The following is a 24,269-nucleotide window of genomic DNA, read 5'->3' as shown; positions in this document are numbered from 1 at the left end:
AGTGGTGGGGGTTGCCCATGAGCAGAGGGAGGAGAGGCTGGGGAAAACTTCTGGAGGACAGGAGAGCTGAAATGGCAAGAAGAAGAAACATTCCTAAAAGAAGGAATGGCATGAGGAAAGGCACAGAAGTATGAAATACGGTGTCTGGAGGGAACCGTGAGCGGTTCATTGGGCTAAAAATGAGAGATGGGAGGAGTAAACATTGGCTGGGAGGAAGATGTGGATCAGTCATGAAGAACCTCCAGTAGACGTTTAGACGAAATCCCGTGGCTTGTGGGAAGGGTCATTTGAGGATTTTAATTGGGAGTAACAGGACCAGATTTGCATTTAGGGAGATCTTTTTGGTGGAAATAAAAGGGACAGATGGGAGAAGGTTGTGTGGAGCAGAGACTGTTATGAGGTCCCAAAAATGACCTGAACTAGAGTCTCAGTAATTTAAAACCATGAAATGGTTTAGGCAGCAAAAACCACCACACAGAAGCTCCACAGCAGCAGCACAATGCCAGGGCACTCTCAGCAGCTCAAGGACAGGAACCGCAGGACCCCAAGCCCAGGCAGAGGCTCAGTCAGTACTCACTGAGAGAGCCCACTTCTGTGATCTCCCAGCACCACACGAGGTAACATGCACTAGTGAAGACTGACGTGAATGAATGATGGGCACAAAGCCAGAGCTGCTGGGCACGTAGAACTCTTTGCCCTCATCCTACATATCCCAGGTGATAATGTACTCTGAGTTCCACTGTTTACTTTTTTGATGTGTCATTTTCCTTAGTGTCAAATTGCAAAGCCATCATCTCTCACCCTCTAAGTCTCTGTGAATGGAGAACCAGAGACGCAAGAGTGTTAGAACTCTGTGTAAAATAGGAACAGAGCTCCCAGAGCAGCCCGAGAGATGCTCCCAGGAATAAAATATGCTAGACCCATTCTTAGGTTTCTTGACATCTGTTTTAGCTGCTCAGTGGCGGCATTCTTACCCCTTTCTTTCAGGTGTTCCATACTGTTTTTAAGTTGAGAATGTCATAGAAATGGCTTCTGAACATGTAGTCTCAATCATTATTGAACCATACAAATAAATAATCATATTTTTAAGTTTATTTATTCATTTTGAGAAAGAGAGCAAGTGAGCAGGGGAGGGGCAGAGAGAGAAAGAGAGAAAGAATCCCAAGCAGGCTCCGTGCTATCAGCACAGAGCCCTATGCAGGGCTCAATCTCACAAACGGTGAGATTGATGACCTGAGTGGAAATCAAGAGTCAGACGCTTGATCAACTGAGCCACCCAGGCGTCCCAATAATCATCTTCTTCATTTATTCTACAGACCATGATGTACCAGACAGTGTGTTGAAAATACTAGAACAAATGAGACTCCCATTTGGCCCTGAAAGATATTATTAAGACCTTTAAAGAGAGCAAAGTCTCAGGTACTAGTTAATTTTTACATGTGTCTGACAGTTTGTTTTAAGTGGAATTGATTTATTTATTTTATTTCTGATAATACTGAGGTGAGTTCACTCCAGAGGACTTCATCCTGACCAAGGATCACCTGAAGATGTTTCAAAAACTATCAGAGCCATGGTCTCAGCACCACATCAACTGAATCAGGATCTCAGGTGGTGAGTCCCGGGCATTGACAGGAAAACAAATAAACTATCCAGGTGATCTTAATGAGAGCCAGGCTTCAAATTCACTGATCATTCAGAGCAGGAGAGGGGCCACAAACATGAAGGCAAGAGGAGTTGGGTGCCACTGATCACTATTATTTGAGAGCAAAAAGACACCTTCCAAGCCCGAGGAACAAGACAAACAAACCAGCTTCTGAGGTATATGAGCGGTGGGGGAGGGGAGGGTATCTTAGTTAAATGATATCCTGTTTTTCCTCAGACCGCCGTCTAATCCACCAATGTGTGGAACTATAAACCACTGGAACAGTCAGCTGGCACTATGTTCATGGACATCTGAGGAGAAAACGTTATCAATTTATTACTAAACTTCTGATTGAAAAGTATAAACTCTGGAAGTAAATATCCTAAAATTACTTATCTAAATAAGAAATCCCTGAAGCGGAACAAAGTAATTATTAGACCATTGATTCTAGAGCAAAAAAATTTTAATTATACAAATGCCCACAATCTATACAAATAACCGTGTGGTTGACCCAAAAATTACCATAGGAAATTGTCATGTATTAAATACAGGTCAGGATGGTTTTCAGATCAAAAAACCATATTTGGTTTTTTGGGTGATGATGAGGGTGGGTGAAAATGAACATACTTGCTTAATAAATAATAACAAATGATGGCTAGCAATACTAATTTTAAGAAGTCATGGATGTTTCAGGGGCGCCTGGGTGGCGCAGTCGGTTAAGCGTCCGACTTCAGCCAGGTCACGATCTCTCGGCCCGTGAGTTCGAGCCCCGCGTCGGGCTCTGGGCTGACGGCTCAGAGCCTGGAGCCTGTTTCCGATTCTGTGTCTCCCTCTCTCTCTGCCCCTCCCCCGTTCATGCTCTGTCTCTCTCTGGCCCAAAAATAAATAAATAAACGTTGAAAAAAAAATTAAAAAAAAAAAAAAGAAGTCATGGATGTTTCTGAACCATGACATATATTGAACACTCTCAAGCAGGTTATAAATGATCTTTAACTGCACAGAGTGTGAATTTTGCCAGACTCCATGTGATAATGTTATGTGATTTCTGCTCTGAGACCTCACGGCATTATAATCAGATCCTACAAAGTGAGCCACGGGAGGATCCTCACACAGAGCCACACACACTTGCTTGCTCTGGAGACGACAGCAGGGTGGGAGGCAAGTTTTATACAACAGAGAGAGATCGTAATTTATGAGACAGAGAAGGAGGGGGTGCCTGCCCTACTTTTTCTTTGCTTCCTTTGAATTTGGCCCCATTTTGTTTGCCACATACAAATCCTTCGGCAAAGGGCCTTCTCATTTAGGGGTGCCACTGATGACTAATTACCTCGTCCTCCAACCACAAATATCTCAGAGAAAAGCAGGGTGACTCCCTTTTCTGCATCTGCTACAACACTCACTAAAGCAAAACTGAAAAGCATGCATTGCAGGCAGGAAAACAATCAATGTCACCAAGGGCTCCAAGTCTCAGCTCTCCCTTTACGGAGCTCTGCCCAAATTAGCCACTGAAGACAGAACAACAGGTAATGGAAGGCCTCCTGCTCGTGTTTGCATTCAGCCGAAAGCTAAGACCCTCCGTGTCGCAGGGCAGACGGAGCTGCAGCTGTGGAGCTTTGTGGGGACTGAGCTCCGCAATCACCTGCAGGCCTCTCCACCCTGTGTCTCATTCCCATGGCCTCGCGCCCACTCTCAGTCTAGAAAAGTAGGTGAAACAGTGCTAGTTACAAGCAAATACAGGTAGTGGAGCTAAGCTCTCAGGCAATGCTGGAACTCGACAGTTTATTTTTTTAGAATGAGTCAGAATTCTTAGGGGCAGGAGGAATCTGGCATTTAGGAAGATCAGAAGTCATTGTGGACAAGTGGGGACACTGCTTTAGTTTAGTAAATGGGATGGTCTGGAGAAACAGCAAGTGTCCTTGGCTGTACTCACAAGAGCTGCGGGAGCCTCCATCCAACACCTGTTGAATGCGATGCTTTTCATTTCCTTCTCAGGGGAGCAGATGTGAACCATTACAATAGTCGCCCAAGGAAGAAGACAGCCTGTGGTCTTACTGCCCCCACAAGCAGGTGGAGAGCAGTTTCCTGTGGTCCCCAAAGATACTTTGAAGGAAATGGGATGTTCTAGGAAAAGACATACAGGCCATTTAATTAGGTGAACCACATTGGAGGAAAAAAAATAGGAAAAGGATGGAATTAAGTATGAATCGATGTAAAATAAAGAAGTATTGCAGCTCCTATGGAGATAATGCCTCCTCCTAAATTTCCTACTGTCCCCTCACCGCCTCTCACCACCTCCCTATTATGGGTGCCCCCCCTCACCCCCCGCCAGTCGAGGACCATTCCCTTGCTTTACCAGTGACCACAATTCCACTGGATTGCTTTCATAGGGCCCATGGTAGGTGTGCCTCTGAATCCTGGGAACTCTAAATCTCATTAGTATTCTTTGAACTTTGAACTGTGGTTTCCACAATTTAGTAAATTCCTCCTGACTTGATTGCAGGGATCATGAAGATGAAATGTTACCAATTTATTTGGTTATTTTACCTGTTCTCAGGCGATGCAGATAGGCAGTAAAATTAATTAAATCAACACTCTCCATTACCACTCCTATTTCCCCAGAATAAGTTGTCACTCTAAGAAAGGATTTTTTTTCCCCAAGGCTGTTTTAAAATGGTAACACAACCTCTGCTACAAATGCTGAAGGACTGGCAATAAAATGTGCAAACTTACCTTTTCTAAATTTAATTAAACTCATGTAGCAAGGATGTCTTTTGGAGCCACAGTCTTCTACTGGGTTCAGGCATATTTGAGTATATCTGGAGCTGGGGTGAGGAGGGTGGTAAGAAATGCCTATTTGCAGAGCAAACAGCCTTCTCTCCCTGCCCCAAGTTGGGGGGAGGGGGAGAAGGGTTGCTAAAGAGCCCCTGGTGGGGGAAGAACAGAGCTATGGGGTGAGGAGCTTAGCCTGACAATAACCCCTCGGTGGAGGCAGGGCGGTGCAGAGACACTTTGTGGACCCCTTTGAGGGTCTGCTGAAAGTACTGGACCCTCCCCATGGAAAAGTTTACATATGCACCTACAACACTCAATTTCTTATACAATCCCAAGGACATTCTCAGACTCCTAAAAAGCCTATGTATCACCGCCTATGGCTCCATGGACTCAGGGAGGCAATGTCTTTTAGAGTTTCTACTTCTTAGAGTTGAGTGAGAACAGCATGACAACCCCTACCCAGTGCCCTGGATATAGGCCTGGTCCTGGCAGAGAGGAGGCGACCATACTCAGTCCTGTAACTCACTGGACACCAAATGGCAATGCTTTGGCATCCTGTATCTGGATTTCATTCTGAGTAAAAGGTAGTCTCACCCCCTCCGCCCCAGCCACTTGAAGGACAGCCACCAGCACTGGATGCCTGTGCCCAGCAGAGCACAGATGTCACAGAAGTGCCACATGTGTGGAACTCACAGGAGACCCACTAAGGCCTTGGGAGCTAGGGAATTGACTGAGCAAGAGCACGAGCTCCACGTCAGTAAAATGTGGACGTAAATACTTCAGGTGACCTCATTTCTTCCCACAGGCTGGAGAGACCCAGGGACATCCAAGGTATACCTACTCCTTACATCCTTTAAATCATTATTTGGGATTTGGTACTGGAGTTAATCTAAAATATGGAGGTATTTCTGGGGTAAAGAAGGGAGGCTTTCAAAACATCAGTTTATTGAACTAATTTTTTTAACATCTCTCCATTTAACATTATCATGATGGCTAAAATAAATACTGAAGGCAGTCTTGGAAGTAGACCTCTCCAAACACAACTCTTAGAAAGGAGGTGAGCGAGGTGGGGGTGGGAAACAGTCTCTCAGTGTGTCGGTGTTCATCCAAGCCCCGTGTCAGGGAGCTACACAGACTAGGTGATCTTAGGACTAAATCTACTCCAAGAAGCAGGCTCAGTAATGGAGAGATTGTTATCTTTTTGCTCCTGTTTATTTATCTTACACCTTTCTCTGGTTTACCACCATTTTTCTTTCAATGCACCGAACAATTTTATGAGGGCACTGGCAAGAAACAGAATCACAACACAACTGTGACTAGAATGTGTGCTCTCAATATAGTGGGGATACACTGGTGCAGGGGTGCTGACAATATGCCTAAAATACAGCAAATGAGCTCACCTGTGACCTTCAGCAGGTCAGTTAACCAGGCCTGTTCCCTTAGATGCAAGATGAAGAGTTCTGATAGATTATCCCTAATGTACCTTCTGGTTATAATCATGACCGTTATACCTTGATTTTTGTATGGATCTTTGATATTCACAAAGCACTTTCTCTCCTTAATCTAGTTACTGGTTAAGAGCATAGGCTCTGGAATCAGACTTCCAGGATGCGTTCAACTTCTGGCTCTACCTCTTGGTAACTGCGTGACATGGGGCAAAGCATTAATCTCTCTGTGCCTCAGTTTCCTCATCTTCTTCATGTGGTTGTTATGAGAATTTAATAAGTTGTCACATGTAATGAGCTTAGAACCATATTTTGTATAGCATTGACTACTCAGTAATATAAATATTGTATTTATTTTTTAATTTAATCCATATCTGAGTCAGAACCTTCTTTTAATTTTTCATCTGACTTTTCTCCCTTGCGATTTTCCTATACATTTTTTTGGTTCTATTTTATCTCTTATGGAACCATTTAATATGGTTAATAAGTTTGAGTTTGTGATGGCCAATTTAAATGCATCCTTTAGCTATGAGCTGAGAAATATTGTTTGAAGTTGATACTCTTTCAACGTCATTTGTAAGTGTTCTTTTGTCCCATCTGTACCAATCAAATGTCCATAATTTCTTAACTAGTTTATTTTGTTGCTAATAGAATCCAGGCAATAGGTCCACATGTACATGGATCAGAGCCAGTCCTCCATAATGGCGAAATATGAGCACCTATAACATATCATCTAAGGAGGGCCAAGAGCACACCCTCTGCTGTAAATAGTTCCCTCTGACCCCCTCACCCTCCTGCTAGTGTCAGAATTTCCTTCTTCTATGTGGTCTGAAATATCCCTGTGACTGTTCTGGTGACCATGGACAAGGTCCTCTTTTGGAGGTACTGTTTTGGAGCCAGAGAGAAGAAACTGCTTCTAGAAAGTACAGGTGTCACACACGCATTATAAGTTTACTTTTCAAGGCATTTTAAAATAATGTTCTCATGTGTACCTACCAATACACCTGAAAAATCAGGTAATGTTATCACAATTTTATAGATGAGGAAACAGAGAAGTCAAAGGAGTTAGCCAAAGTTATAAATACATTCATCAGTTTGCTGAATAACCAATAAGTGCCCAGCTTAAAATAGAAGACCTAAATTTAAGAGTTAACCATTTAGCTTTGCTTCCTTTGTTCCTGTGGAAGTTAGGAATTATGTTTAGAATTTCTAGGGTTTTTTGGATTAATCACCTTGATAAGTAGAGAGAACAAACCACAGAGGATAGGAAACCAAAATCTGGCGAGTTTCAGAGGGAAGGTCAAATGGAGGAGAGTGATTCAAACAACTGAGATCATCCACAGTAAAAGTCATTAATGACCCAGAGCTACAACAAATGACTAGCAGAGGGAAGATCGACCCTGACTGCAGGGTCAGGTACCCAACAAGAGAAGTAAAGTTAACAGCAGAGTTAGTCCTGGGAGCAGACCTCACATAGCCCATGAGGTTATAAAGGCAAGGCTCTGGGGTGCCAGGGTGACACAGTCATTGAACATCGTACTCTTGATTTTTGGCTCAGGTCATGATCTCTCAGTCCATGAGTTCGAGCCCCAGGTCGGGCTCTGCACTGATAGCATGGAGCCTGCTTGGGATTCTCTCTCCCTCTCTCTCTGCCCCTCATCACCCCCTATCTCAAAAATAAATAAACAAACTTTTAAATAAACAAACAAACAAACAAACAAATAAATAAGTGCCTGGCTCTATGTGCTAATTTACACAAAGAAACTGGAACTTTTGCCCCATTCCGACTAGATGATCAGATCAGGGCTTAGTGATCATCAGGAAAGCTTCCCCCTGATATTGTCTGAGTGTAGTGGTTAATTTTATGTGTCAACTTGGCTGAGTCATGGTACCCAAATATTTAGTCAAACATTATTCTGGATGTTTCCATGAATGTGTTTTTTATAGGAGACCAATATTTATATCAGTAGATATTTTGTAAAGCAAATTACTCTTCATAATGTAGGTGGGCCCCACCCAATCAGTTGAAGACCTTACTAGAACAAAGACTAACTTCCCTTAAGTAAGAAGAAATTCTGCCAAAAGACTGCCTTTGGACTCAGACTGAAACTCTCCCCTGGGTCTCCAGCCTGCCCACCTACCCTGAAGTTTTGGACTTACCAAAGACTGAAAGCCTCCACAATCATGTAAGCCAATTCATTAAAATCAATCACTCTCTCTCTCTCTCTCTATGTATTTATGTATTTATATTTGTGTTCACACATCCTATTGGTTCTGTTTCTCTGGAGAACTCTGATTAATTCACTGATACACAGCTTAGTTTATGTCAGAGCAAAATGATTACTTTCTCTAGAACCACTAAGCTTCAATATATTTAAAGATATAAGACCTTCCATTATGTGGAGAGGCAATGAGTAAAAACATGGGCTCTGCCTAGTTTGAATCCTGACTCCAATACTTACTGTAAATTTACAGCAAGTAACTTAACTCCTCTGGTCTTCAGTTGTTCCATCTAATAATGATAGTTTCTACCTCATAGAATTCTTAAAGGTATAAATGAGCTAATACATAATAAGCTTTTAGTACAGCTATTATGTTCCTTGCTCACCATATCTAGTAAATTCATATTAAGTCAGGAACGAACAGACTGAATGCTCAGAATCTAAAAAATTCTCTCTTAAGCTACTGCACCAACATATTGTGTGATTTCCGTGGTACCTCCATGTCTCTGCTATAAAATGGAGCAAAACAGATGGGTTGTGAGTTAATGAGCATATAAAGCACTGTGAAATCCTTAGATAAAATTGCCCCTGAGCATTGTTATCATATGACAAGCAATTGAGTGTTATTATAGGGCAGGTTTTATATTTTTAATATATTCTAAATGTTTTTTTGGTCAACATGTGAGTGAAGTAAACAAAATGGTATTAGAACAGAAACTCATAAACAGTGGTATAATTACCTCTTGGCTTGCCCTGCCTTATTATATTCAACTCACTGAACAAAGAGTTTGAAAGATAAAAATCCTAATTTGTCTGGGGTTTACATTTTCTGGAATCTAATTCTGATAAACAAGGTCATGCCAAGTCTACTCCTGTGATTTGGACAAGCTCAAGCATTTATAGGTAAATCATAGAACACCCAGCTATTCATTTTTTAATAAGCATCAAACCAGAACCAGCATCCTTTCTCAACTGGGTTGTTTTTAGAGTATTTCAAAATTCCATAATACTTCCAAGGATTCCAAAGTAATCTAAACTATGAATTGCAAAGATGATCTCTTTTTAGTCATTAAAAGGAGTATAATAAAAATAACCATAATTATGCCCAATGTGTAATAGATATTTCCAGAGGTAGCATGGTTTAGAATTGAACATGGATTTTAGTTCTGTTTCTGGCATTAGTTAGTTATGTGGCCTTAACAAATTTCTAACCTTTATTTTTTTTAATAAGAGAAAGTAATATATAACTTAAAAGCCAATATGTGAAACGTATCTAACCTAATGCCTAGCACATAATAAATATTTCCTCTCCTCGGGCCCTGTAATAAAAGATTCTATAACTTTGGTGTGATCCTCAGTTTTTCAGGTCATTCTCTTGACAGTTAAACTGAGTTCACAGGATATAAGAGAGTTATGTGATTTTTTGCTACTACTCCTCAGGCCTCCTAGCAGAATTAACAGAAACCCCTGAAACAAATTCTACCCAGTCATGCGAACCAATGGAACTGTAAATAGAACCCAGGTAACCTGCTATTCTTAAACCTGCCAGGGCCTGAGGCAAGCAAACCCATAGGCTTCTTGCACTCTCTGGAGGCTACCCACACTATACTTCTTCATACAGGGGACTCCAGTCTTGATAGGGCCAGAAAATGGAAATTGGGAGCCTCTCTCTTACATTTACTAAAATATATATACATATGTATTTTTTTAACTTGAGATATATATATCTCAAGTTTTCACCATCAGACACCAACATCCATTTTGATTTTCTACTATAGATGGATTATCCTTCTTCCTAGGCTCATTAACTTTCTATGTCTTGAGATATCTGATTCCTTTAGAAGAGGTAATAACAAACATTGAAAAGAAGATCATAAAAACCAACATGCCAGGGAAATGCAAATCAAAACCACGACGAGATACCACTTCATATTCTTAAGATTATTAAGAGAGTCTACTCTCAAAATAACAAATGTTAGTAAGGATGTGGTAAAATTGGAATTGCATTACTGGTAGGAATGTAAAATGGTGACACCACTATGGAAAATAGTTTGGCTGTTCTTCCAAAAATTAAAAGTAGAACTACCATATGATCCAGGAATTACACTTCTGGGTATGTACCCAAAGAATTGAAAGCAAGGACTTCAACAGATATTTGTACACCAGTGTTCATAGCAGCATTATTCACAACACCCAAAGGTGTAAACAACTCAAGTGTCCATCAATAAATGAATGAATAAGCAAAATATGGTATATACACACAATGAAATATTATTGAGCCTTAAAAATGAAGGAAGTTCTAACACATGCTATAACTGAAAGACATGATGCTAAGCCAATCACAAAAGGACAAATACTGCATGATTCCATTTGTGTGAGGTACTTAGAGTAGTCAAATTCATAGAGACAGAAAGTAGAATGGTGCTCTAGAGGGGCTGGGTAGAGGGCACATGGGGAATTTTTGTAGAATGGGTACATTCTACACATGGGTAGACAATTTTGGTCCTATATTGGTACACAATTTTGCAAGATGAAAAAAGTTCTGGAGATGGAATACGTTGATAGTTGCACAATAATGTGAATGTACTTAATGCCACTGAACTGTACACTTAAAAACGATGACAATGGTAAATTTTGTTATATATTTTACCATAATTTCTAAAAATTAATTAGTTTACAATAATGTTTTAAAAAGCCCAACATACCAAGAACTACTGTAGGTTCTTATGGAAAAAGTATACAGGGTACTCTTTAACAAAATAACAAACTTTAAACTCTAAGGGAAGTGAATATTCTGTCCTTTGTTGGGCAAATGTGTGGGCACACATGAAGTATAACAATATACACTGTCTTTCTATCTATTTTTCTCTTTCTTTTTTTTTAATTTTTTAATCTTTATTTCTTTTTGAGAGAGAGAGAGAGAGACAAAGTGTGAGTGGGGAGGGACAGAGAGAGAGAGAGAGAGAGAGACAGAATCTGAAGCAGGCTCCAGGCTCCAAGCTGTCAACACAGAGCCCAACATGGGGCTTGAACCCACAAACTGTGAGACCATGACCTGAATGGAAGTAGGATGCTCAACCAACTGAACCACCCAGGCACCTCTACTTTTCTTTCATTTTAAAAAAGACAGCCAGGACCAATCCCTTAGCTAAACTGTAGTTAGCAAATGACCATCTTTAGCAGCTCCTTTCACAGCCTTAGATTTCCTCTGCCTCTTTTTTCCACTTAAACAAGCTCCCTGGAAAGATATAAAGCCCATCCACACTCCAGTGAAATAACTCGTCACAGCTTAAAGAGATACTGTTCCCCTGGAAATGGAGAGATATATTTTGGCTAGCCTCAAAGCCCTTAGCTAAAGGAATAGCATACTTACATTGCAATTTGAGACTCCAGCCAGATGATGAGAAAGAATGCTAGAGGTTTTATTTCAGAAGGCACTTGAAATCACACCATGTCACCATTCAGTTATGGGTGCCAGAATGTTGAGTCATGGAAAATCTATTTTAATGCTGTATCAATTATATACCTTTAGTAAATTGAGATTAGGAACAATGTGGTTGACATACTTTTCTAAAATAGACCACATTAAGTTCATTCACCAATCACATGCCAACTATATACCCAAAATCATACTAGGCCATGGACATTCAAAAATGATGAGACGTAGTCACTTGTCCAAAAGAAACAGGAGAGTTAATCAAATACAAAATTATGAAAAACTAACTCTGTGTGACTGATCCCTTTTTCCTCCCCCAGAGCTGGCTTGGGTGACCCTCATAGCATTGTTGTGTATGCTTTTGTTATCATATTTATTGAATTATATTTAACTTATACGTGTTCATGTCTGTCTTTTCCACTATACCATGGGTGTGAGATGCATCAAAGACAATATATTAGATTTGCGTGTTAGAAAGATCCTTTATGTTTTCTGGCAAGTAGCCATTATCTGTTGTGAAACAAATCACCTTAAAATGCAATGGCTTCAAACAACAATTTGTTATTTCTCATTATCTTATGAGTCAAGAATTCAGCATGGCTCAGCTTGTTCATTCTGTTTCACATGATGTCAGTTAGGGTTACTAATGTACCTTCATTTAGCTGGGAGCTGGGCTGGGGTTGGTATGTCCAAAGATTCCCTCTTATCCCCCAGAACTTCTCTCCCTGTGGGCACTAAGCATTAATTAGTCTAGCCTACGTTTCCTTACAGCATAGTGCCTGGGCTACAAGGGAAAGAAATTGTCAGAACTCTTAAGATGTTGGCTCAGAAGTCCCAGAATGTTATTCCCACCACATCCTATTGGTAAAACTCAGAAAAAGGGAAAACGGGCACCTGGGTGACTGAGTCAGTCTTGCATTTGACTCTTGATTTCGGCTTAGGTCATAATCTCACGGTTCATGAGACCGAACCCCGCATCGGGCCCTGCACTGACAACGAGGAGCCTGCTTGGGATTTTCTCTATCTCCCTCTCTGTCTGCCCCTCCCCCACTTGAACATTCTCACTGTCAAAATAAATCAATAAACTTAAAAAAATAAAAAGGAAGGTAAACAGATTCAACTTAGTAATGGAAGGAGCAGTGTAATCATGTAAGAATGGGAGAAATTGTTGACTGCTATATTTGGAGGTTATGTACCATAATAACCTTTTCTAAACCTTACTAATTACCATAAACACCAAGAAATACAGAGTAAGACATAATAAATATTTATTAAAAAAATTTTTTTTCGTAACATTTATTATTGAGAGACAGGGAGAGACAAAGCATGAGCATGGGAGAGGCAGAGAGAGGAGGAGACACAGAATCCAAAGTAGGCTCCAGGCTCTAGGATGTCAGCACAGAGCCAGATGGAGGGCTCAAACCCACAAACCGCGAGGTCATGACCTGCGCCAAAGTCGGACGCTCAACCGACTGAGCCACCCAGGCGCCCCAATAAGTATTTATTTAAATAAAAATCTCTACATTCAACAAAATATTAAAAAGCCCAGAGGCTGAAAATGAAGAAGGAATTTAAAACTAGTGTAATGATTACACCATAGGGAACAGGGAATAGTAAGTCCCAGCAACATGGAACTTGGATATAATGACAACATGGACATAGCAGAGGATGTTCCATCAAGGTAGGGAGCTGCAAGTGAGATCTCACATACAGTCATGATTCTTGAAGGACTTCAACCTCAGAGGCATAGACCAGAAAACACCAATCCAGGAAGATACAAAGCAGGTTTATTGTCTCTTCCTAGGCTCCGCGAGAAATAAAATCTCTCCCAAGAATTTTAACTTTAGGGTAGCCCCAATGTGAGTGTGGAGTCAAATACATACTGTCTGTAATGTCCAGAGACCCCAGATCAGGGAACCAAAGCCGAAAAAAAAAAGGTCCCTTTCAGTGATATCCTGGGGAATCTAGCATAAAAATCATAAAACTCCTATGAAAGCAAAAATAAATAAACCAAGCTATAGAGAATTCCCACAGTTAAGGTTTTGCTGATGTTGAGATCAAGATCCACATTTATAAACAGGAAAACAATGGACTCTGACTGAGATTCAGCAGACAAAACAAATGTAAGGATAAGTAGAAACTTAAAAATAAATACACTTTAAAAAGGTAAATTTTAAAATAGAAAAGGTCAGAGGAAAAGGAGCCAAAACAAGAGAAAGCTCAATAGATGTGTTAAATAAGAACTTAGACACCGTAGAATTTTAAAAAATTCTAGGTGCAGGGCACCTGGGTGGTTCAGTGGGTTAAGCTCCCGACTCTCAATTTTGGCTCAGATCATGATCTCATGGTTGGTGAGACTGAGCCCCTCGTGGGGTCCTGCACTGGGCATGGAGCCTGCTTGAGATTCTCTCTCCCTCTCCCTCTCTTCCCCTCCCCTCTCTCAAAAAAAAAAAAAATTAGTAAACTGGAAGACAGGTCTTGGAAAATTTCCTGGAATGCAATATAGAGATATAAGAAGTTGGAAAATGTGAAAAAACATTTATACATGTGGAATAGAATGAAAACTTTTAATATACATCTAGTTGGAATTCCAAAGGAAAGCTTTGAAAAATGGGAAAGAAGCACTAGTTCAAGAGCTAATGATAGAATATGCAGAATTGATGAAGAGCTTGTTTTCAGATTGAAAAAGTACAGCAAATTCTAGATAGAATAAAATAAATATAAAACCCCACTTAATCAAAACTCCCAGAATGGTTCAATTTTTTTTAAAAATTGATAATATCAAATGCTGTCAAGGATGTAGAGCAACTCAGTCTCACACGTTGATAGAATGTAAAATGGTATGACATTTTGGAAAAAAGTCTGGAAATATCATTAGAAATTAAACATGTCTATTCTATGACCCAGCAATCCCACTCCAGGGTACTTAATGAAGAGAAATAGAAGCACATACCCACAGAAAGATCTTCACAGGAATGTTTATAGAAATTTTATTTATTAGAATCAGAAACGGTAAAAGCTCAGGTTCATCACTAGGACAATAAACAAATTATGGCATATCCATACAATAGGGCTGCATTCAGAAAGAGAGAGAATCCCAAGCAGGCTCCATGCTCAGCACAGATCTTGATATAGGACTTGATCCCACGACCCTGGGATCATGACCTGAGCCAAAATCAAGAGTTGGACGCTCAACCAACGGGGCCACCCTGGTGCCCCAATATGATCCTATTTTTATGAAGTTCCAGAATCAGTGAAACTAATCTATGCTGATAAAAATGTCAGGGCAGTGATTGTCTTTGCAATTTAGTGTCAGAATTGATTGGGAAGGGACACAACAGAACGTTCTCGGGTGATGGTAATGTTTTACATTTTGATAAAGGTTTGGGTTACAAGATTTACACATCTGTCAAAACTCAGAGGTGATTTTTTTCATTTCACTGTGTATAACTTGTACCTGAAAAATAAAAACAAATATTAAACTCTAGTTAATGATATACACACTGAAGTACAAACAATCATGGTCACTAGGGCTGTTCCCAACTCTCCTGATCTACTTCTCCATTCATTTGAGGTTCGTTATGGCTAGGTGACTGCTTCAACCAATAAGTTATGAGAAAAAGTTCTGGATGTCATTTCCAGGTAGAATTTTAGGAACCTGTGTTCAACTCTTACCACCATAATAGTGGCAGAGGATGTTGAGATGGAGCCTTTGTCTCTGAATGACTAAAATGAGCAGAGCTCCCCTCCAACTTCTGTTGAATATGATGTGATCAAGAAAGGAAGCTTTAGGGGACACCTGGGTGGCTCAGTTGGTTAAGCATTTGATTCTTGGTTTCAGTTCAGCTCATGGTCTCATGGTTTATGAGATAAAGCCCTGCATCAGGCCCTTCCTCAACAAGGTGGAGCCCGCTTGGGATTCTCTCTCTCCCTCTCTCTCCACTCCTCCCTTGCTCATGCTCTCTCTCTCAAAATAAATAAATAAACTTAAAAAAATCTTTGTTATTTTAAGTCTATACGGGAATTACTTCACCATAACCTTGCCTACTCCAACTGATCCATGAGCCTTCACTGGTGTACTTCAGGAAAAAACACAAAGAATCCAAAAGAAAAGAATAAGATACAAAAAGGAGTAGTTTCTTTTTTGGAGGAGTGGAGGTTAGATTAGCCAAAGGAATTCTATAGAATATTGAATTATAAGGGACACCTAAATCTAAATCTCTCCCCACACTCTCCAAAAATCAACAAGAAAAGAAAAGAAAACCACCCATAACCCATGCCTACAGCATAACTATGAATAAGAATATCACAAGCATTAATACATATGTAATTAGGAACTAAACATCCAAACCTACCAAAGCCAGCTGCAGAGCCCAGATCATGACAGAGAACCAGACAAAGACTGCAGAGGAAAGAAACATGGAGGAGGCAGAACACAAATGATATTTTCACCAGAAAGACTCTGACACTTCATGGGGAAATAGAGCCCCATGTGCCATCCAGGTGGCCCAGAATTGGTATTTTGAATTTGAGGTACCAATGAAATATTCCAATGGAGAGTCATGTGGGTGGGTGGAATTGTGGTTTGAAGTTCAAAGGAAAGGTCCCTGTGCTAGAGATGCAGAATTAGAAGTCATCATAAAAGTCATAGTTGAGGGGCGCCTGGGTGGCTCAGTCAGTTGGGCATCTAACTTCAGTTCAGGCCATGATCTTGCAGTTGATGGAGTTCAAGCCCCGCATCAGGCCATCTGCTGAAAGCTCGGAGCCTGGAGCCTGCTTTGGATTCTGTGTCTCCCTCTCTCTCTGCCCCTCCCCTGCTCATGCTCTGTCTCTCTCTGTCTCAAAAACAAATAAACTTTAAAAAAAAAGTCATAGTTGAGGCCATGGAAGTTTCAGACCTTTGGTAAGACTTGTATGACATACAAAAAGGAGTAGTTTCTTTTTTGGAGGAGTGGGGGTTAGATTAGCCAAAGGAATTCTATAGAATATTGATTGGAAAGTGATTTGGTTGTTCCTGTACAGTTGTAGGTCATGCTTCTCTTCACAATTGAGACAAACTTGAGACTGTTTCTGTGCAGCCTGATTAATGAGTCTATTCAACCCAGACAAGAGTTTTAAAGATGACCAGTAAAGAGTTGTGATGAAATTTATGGTCCCACGTAACACTCTGCTCCTGATCAGAACTGACCCTCTCACATGGGAGCCCCAGATCAAGTGGAGAGGAATACCAGCCTTACTTGAACTCCAGGGTGGCCCTGTTGCTGGGATCCCAATTCAACTTTTCAGCGCTAGCATTTAGGAACTTGAGAACTCCAAGCATCACACTATTGCCCCCTGGTGGATGACACAATGTAACAGCTTTATTATGCTCAACACCTACATAGAGTATTTCTCCAAGCTTGGTTATTAATATATGAATATATTGAATCCTAGTAACTGACCACTCTAACATGCCTTTTATAGAGCAGTTAAGCATTTTGCCATAGACTGGGAAGTTTAGATTTTCATTTAGTTGACAGTATTTTTCAATCATCATCATTTTCCACCACTATTTTGTTTATTGACATTTCTATTGTCCACTGAAAGTTCATTTCTCTAGTTCCTGGCATGTAGTTTCTTGCAAAGAAATTCTGGGTAGCAATTATTCAGCCACAAAACACCTAGGAGATGTAGTCTCTAGCAGGGGAGCAGACCAGAAACTTCAAAGTATAAGAGCAGTTCAGTCACTGACCTCCTTTGCCTTCCCTGGAATGACACCTATTTCTAAGAACTGAGTGAGGTGTTTGGGTTAAAAAAAAAAAAAGAAAGAAAGAAAGAAAGAAAAAAAAAGGAATGTTCAGGCATTTTGGCCAAAATCTTCCCCTATAACACCCCCTTCCCCTGGCTACAATTCAACCAGATACTACAAAATTCCTGTAAAAAAAAAAATTGTACATCCTTATCTGATAAAGGGTATCTAGCAAAAACTATTGCAGTATTATTTTTAGTGGAGAAATTTTAGAAATTTTTCACTTAGAAATAACTATTGAGGGGAGACTGGGTGGCTGAGTCTGTTAAGCATCTGACTATTTCAGCTCAGGTCATGATTTCATGGTTCATGAGTTCAAGCCCCACATCAGGCTCTGCTGGCAGTGCAGAGCCTGCTTGGGATTCTCCCTCTCCTTCTCTCTTCTTTGTGCCTCTCCTACTTGTGTTCTCTCTCTCTCCCTCTGTAAAAATAAATAATAAACTTAAAAACATAAGTATTGAAAAAAGTACTATAACCACTTATATTCAACATGGTACTTCTGTTCTTGCCTATTGGGACACCCCATTCTAACCCACCTATATTTTCCTGTCCTAGTCAGTACATTAAGGGAACAAAATAAATTTTCAAAGATGTAAGGATTAGGGGTGCCTGGGTGGCTCAGTTGGCTGAGCATCTGATTCTTGATTTCAGCACAGGTAAAGATCCCAGGGTCATGGAATCAAGCCCCATGTCAGCCTCTGCTCTGAGCATGGATCCTGCCTAAGATTCTCTCTCTCTCTCTGCCCCTCTCCCCTGCTTGAGCTCTATCCCCCTCTCTCTAAAACAAAAATTTTTTAAAAAAGATATTAGGCCTGGAAAGGAGGATACCAAATTCTATTTATTCTTAGATATTAAGATACCAAGATTTTTTAAATTATTCAAATTAATAAGAGAATATAGCAAAGTGACTAGATATAAAGTCAATATTCGAAATTCAGTTGTAATTCTGTATAGCCCAAAAAACAAAAAGCTAGAAAGCATAATTTTTAAGAAGAGTCCAATTTCCGTAGCAACAAAACATTAAGTACCTGGGAATTAAGCTAATAAAATATGTTTAAAACTTTTATGGAGAAAATTGTAAAACTTTATGGCAAGCCATTAAAGAACATCTAAATAAATAAAAAGGATACCTTAGTAGATAGGAAAACTCAAATCTTAAAAGTCCCAACTCTTTCTAAATTAGTGTGTAGACTGTCTGCATTTACACTCAAATTTCCCTAAAGGTTTTTCTAGAAATTATACAAATGTTAAAATTCCTATGGAAAGGTTAAAGCCAAAGATTGCTAAGATGTTCCAAGGGAGGGGGGACGAGGAGAGAGAGAGGAAGTAGAAGACTTGTTCCATTAAGATTTATTACGCAGCCAAAGGATGATTGGCAAATTGGCAATGGAACAGAAAAGAGAGCTCAGAAACAGACCTATAACATATTTGAAAATGATGTATTGGCTTAGTATTGCAGGCAGTTGGTAAAAGAATAAACCACTCAGTAAATGGTGCTGGAATGATGGGATATTCATTTTCAAATAAAAGAAATTTTCTCTCTACTTCACAGTACACACCAAAATGCATTAAAATGAATTAAAGGCTTGAATGTGAAAGGTAATTAAATTAGACATGGTGAAATATTATTCTTGGTTTGGGACTAGATGATGACTTTAATCCAAAGGACAACTCTAAGTCCAAAATCTCAGATGAGAACTTTTAAACTGTAGTACAAATAAATCAAGAAGCCCAATGAAAAGCAGCCATATTACAATGTCTCATTCAAATAACTAGTCAGCAAATAAATAGTAATTAAATATAGTAAATCTTCATTAAGTCTGCAAAAATTATTCCAAAGTGGAGAGGTACTCTTATAAGGCATCTTATAACTTCTTAGCATCATTCTTCTGTCATTAAAGAATAACCCTCATTAGTAGAGCTTATGCATTCTCACCACACACACAAAAATGGTAACGATGTGAGGTGATAGTGTTAATCGGGTTGCGGGCTCTGAGCCTTCAACCCAGCCTGTCCAAATGATGTCACCGGAGGCTTTTGGTCTCACCAAAAGAAGGATTTAAGGACAGACACAACACAGTCGATGAGTTTTTTAAAGCGAAAGTGAAATATGAGAGCATGCGAACTCAGGGGAGAGCTGGGCCCACTGGGATTTGGGTGTCTATCTTTTATTGACAGTTGTTAACAAAGGAGAGGAATGTTCATTTCTTGAGGTGGGGATGTCTTGGAAGCAGGTGATCTCTTCTAGGAATGTGGGTGACGTGCTTTTCTTCTTTATTTGGTCAGGGGTTTCCTGTCACCACACCCTCAGGATGGAGATTTTACTATGTTATTGTAGTATAAGGAAGGAGTAACGTGAACCTCAGCCTACTCTGTCAGCCATCTTGGGCCTGTCTGGTTTGATCCGGTTTCTTGTGGTTTCGTTTTGGAGTGCTGCCAAGGCGGTCCTATGACTTCCTTGTAGCTGGCCTGACTTCCTTGTTGCTGGACTTCTTGAATCTTGTTACAGCCTAACCAACTGCTGACTCTAACAATAAATGAGTTAATTAATTTGATTCTGGTGATCATTTCACAATGCATACATATATTAAATATCACAGTGTACACCTTAAAGAAAATTACATTGTGCAACCATGTAAATTAAGTAAATACATAAATAAAATTGTTTTTCGGGGAGCCTGGGTGACTCAGTTGGTTAAGCCTCAGACTTCAGCTCAGGTCATGAACTCACGGAGAGTGAGTTTGCACCCCGCATTGATGGGCTCTGTGCTGACAGCTCAGAGCCTAGAGAGCCTGCTTTGGATTCTGTGTCTCCCCCTCTCTCTGTCCTTTCCCCACTCGTGCTCTGTCTCTCTCTCTCTCTCTCTCTCTCTCTTTTTCTCAAAAAATAAACATTAAAAAAAGAGTAAATAGAATTGTTTTTTGAAAACTGAATAACCCTGTTTGTCCTAACAAAGCCATTTGTCTTAAAATCTACTTAGTGTGATATCAACATTACTACTGTCTTGTCATTGAAATTTGATATAGCTTTTCTGTTTACTTTCAACTTCAATGTTTTACTTTATAAGAGCACATAGCTAAAATTTAAAACTAAGTAAGGAGCTCTAATTTTTAAAGGTATGTTCTACATTTGTTGCTTTAACAGATAAACTTATTTCTGTCATCTTATTTTTTTCTGTCAATCACATGTTTTCTTTGCATCTTTTTACTGAACTGATGGAGTTTTATTTCTATTTTTTACTTTACTGGCTTGGAAGGAACACATTTTATATCTATGCTTTTCATTTTTGTTTTGTTTTTTTGTTTTGTTTTGTTGACTAACAAGTTCAAAGTTAATCAAAACCTGTCTTTCTTCCAGCCAATAAAAAGACCTTGGACACTGTCACACTGACACCTTCTCCTCTATTTTATTGTTGTCTAGTATTTTAATCCAAATTATTCATTTTTATTATTTATTTTTAGTTGAAGATCCACTTACCACTGTAATTGCTAAATACTGCTCCTTTATTTCGTTGCTTCCTTTTGGGTTTAATTTCTTTCTTCCTGGAACATATTTTCTAAGCATTTATTTATCTTCATTGATAGTTTAGCTGAGTATACAGTTCTAGGCTGACTGAAAATTTTCCTAAAAACTTTGAAAATATCGTTCCATCTTCTCCGGCATCTTTTGATGAGAAGACTTCTGCCTGTCAAGTTTTTTCCCTTTATATATAATCTTTGTTTTCTCTCAAGTTAATTTTCTCTTTGTATTCTATAGTTTCACCATGTGTCTGCATCACAACTTGGGTTTCTTCAACTGTGAATTCATGTTTTTTTATCACTTCAGGAAAATTTTTGCTATTCAATGTGTTGTACTTTTTAAATTCTATTCTCCATTTTTCTTTCCATTTAACATTTTTCTTCCATTGCACTACATTTGAATGATTTCCTTGTTTTTCATCTCCATCTTTTCACTTGTGTCTAATCTTTATCTTGAATTTTTCATTCGTGTGAATATATTTTTAATCTCTAGGTGTCCTTCATTCTTTTAAAAAAAATCAATCTTCTCTTTTTTATGGTATCTGTTTTCATAATAATTCCAATTCCTTTTTAAAAAAATCTTTTCAAACAATTTGAATAATCCTAATTTTTTGATTGCTTTATTATCTTCAGTTCTCAGGATAATATTTTGTTTATTGCATTTGTTCATGTTCACTCAACTAATTTTGTTTTGTGTGTGTGTGATGTGTCTTTTTTATTGCAAGCTCGTAATAGAGTATATTATTATTATTATCATTGAGTTTCTTTTGTCATGAAAGTGTCTCAGCTTGTGAATTCCTGAACCATGTAGTATACAAATTTATATCCCATATCTGGATGCAAGTTTAGAATTATAATTCCTAATGTATGCCTTTTCTTTTCAATACAAGGCACAGGACAAATAAAAAACATTTTCACCATTTCTTCTCAGTCAATGGGCAGGATTAACAAAAGGGGCAGTTCATCCAAGGTCCAGCCTTTATCCAGTGATTTCAGTTCCATTTTCTATATCTTCTTAGGACTTAGGCCACTTTCCCTATTCTAGTGGAGCATTAGATCTCAGCTGACAGCTCAGTTTGACTTTAGCCTTTGCTCATTGCTTTAGCTTTGATTTTTCTCTTCATGTCTGGCACCTGAAGATTTCTCTTTCTTTATTTTGAGCTTGATGACATATTCACATTTTTTTTGAGAGAGAGAATGTGTTTACACACACACACACACACACACACACACACACAAGTGAGCAGAGGAAGGGCAGGGGAGGGAAGGAGAGAGATGATCTTAAGCAGGCTCCATGTGGCTGGACTGTGGGGCTCAATCTCATGACTGTAAGATCACAACCTGAGGCAAAATCAAAACTCAGATGCTTAACAGACTGAGCCACCCAGGCACCACTATATTCACAATTTCTTAAGTGGACTTTATACCTAATGTTTTTATGAGTTTTAATATGGAGTCTATGTAGACTTAGTCCACAATGTTGGTAGAAGTTTCACCAGTAATTTTTTTTATGTTTATTTTTAAGAGAGGGAGGGAGCAGGCACATGTGTGCATGCACGTGAGTGGGGGAGGGGCAGACAGAAGGGGACAGAGTATCCTAAGGAGGCTCTGTCCTGAGAGCAGAGAGCCTGATGTAGGACCAGAACTCATGAACTGTGAGATCATGACCTGAGCTAAAGTTGGATGCTTAACTGACTGAGCCACCCAGACACCACTCATCAATAAATTCTTATTATTTTTTTGCATTTTAATTATTCAGTCTAATGTATACTGCAATTTTTTATAATTAATGCATAAAGGAACGAAGACTAATTCAGCAAACACAAATATATGCACTACTCATCTTAAGAAACAAGAACTTAGCAACCACCTCAGGCAAGGACAAAAAAAGCTAAAATAAATTAGACTACATCAAACTGGAAAGTTTTTGCACAGTGAAGGAAACCATCAACAAAATAAAACAGCATCTTACTAACTGGGAAAAGATATTTTCAAATCACACATCCAAATATCAAATCAAAAATACATCCAAATATAATAACAGAAAAACAAATAACTGGATTCAAAAATGGGCTGAGGACTTGTATTTTTCCAAACAAGATATACAGCTGACCAAGAGGCACATGAAAAGATGCTCAATATCACTAATCATCAGGGAAGTGCAAATCAAAACCACAATAAGGTATCACCTCACGCTCATCAAATTGACTGTTATCAAAAAGACAAAAAAAAAAAAATAACAAGGGTTGTTGAGGATATGGAGAAAAGGGAACCCTCGTACGCTGTTGTTGGGAATGTAAATTGTTGCAGCCACTGTGGGGAACAGTATGGAGCGTCCTCAAAAGTTCCATACAATCCAGCAAGTTAATTAGGTATTTATCTGAAGAAAGTGAAATACCAATCCGAAGAGCTATATGCACCCCTGTGTTCACTGCAGGATTATTGACAATAGCAAAAATATGGAAACAACCTAAGTGTCCATCAACAAATGAATGGTTAAAGAATATGTGGTATATATAAAACAAAATATTACTCAGCCATAGAAGAGAATGAAATCTTGCCATTTGCAATAACATGGATGGACCTAGAGGGTATTATGCTAAGTAAAATAAGTCAGACAGAGAAAGATAAATACCATATGATTTCAATTATATGTGGAATCTAGAAAGCAAAACAAGTGAACAAACAAAACAGGAACAGACTCATAGGTACAGGGCAAAAACTGATGGTTACCAGAAAAGAAGGACTGGAGGAGGGGATCACAAAATAGGTAAAGGGAATTTCAAGGTACAAACTTCCAGTTATAAAATAAAAAAGTCATGGGTTTGTAATGTATAGCATAGGGAATATAATCAATAATATTGTAATAACTTTGCATAGTGGCAGTAACTAGATTTATCATAGGGATCACTTATAATATATAAAAATACCAAGTCACTATGATATATAACTGAAACCAATAACATATTGTGTGTCATTTACACTTCAAGAAAGAATAGTAAGGTATATACACTATGTGTGTAAAGATATGTGTATTTCACTGGGGGAAAGGTCTTTGATGTCCATCAGATTCTCAAAGAAGTCCATGGCCCTATCATAATGTATAATCAACATTTTACTTATGGAATGAGTTTGAGGTATATATGATTGAGGTCAGACCCACTGGAACCTGATGAGTAGACAGGGCATGTGTCCCTCACTGCAGACAGCTTTTTTGCATGGTCTGGCTCTTCCGGAAAACAACTATAGACTAGATTACAATTGAATTCTCTTTCTGGTCTATAATTTTCAAATGTAAATTATAAATCAGTAACCTTCTATGCCTTTGTAAGTCTCCAAGTTAAAACCACAGATACATAAACATCTAATGGACACTTCTGTATATTTGTACCAGTCAACCGAGATGACAGTAGAGGGTGAAATATTAACTGTTTTAAATATAATA

The sequence above is a fragment of the Lynx canadensis genome, chromosome C1, assembly GCF_007474595.2.
Source record: "Lynx canadensis isolate LIC74 chromosome C1, mLynCan4.pri.v2, whole genome shotgun sequence".
NCBI lineage: Eukaryota > Metazoa > Chordata > Mammalia > Carnivora > Felidae > Lynx > Lynx canadensis.
This window is presented reverse-complemented; position numbering follows the sequence as displayed.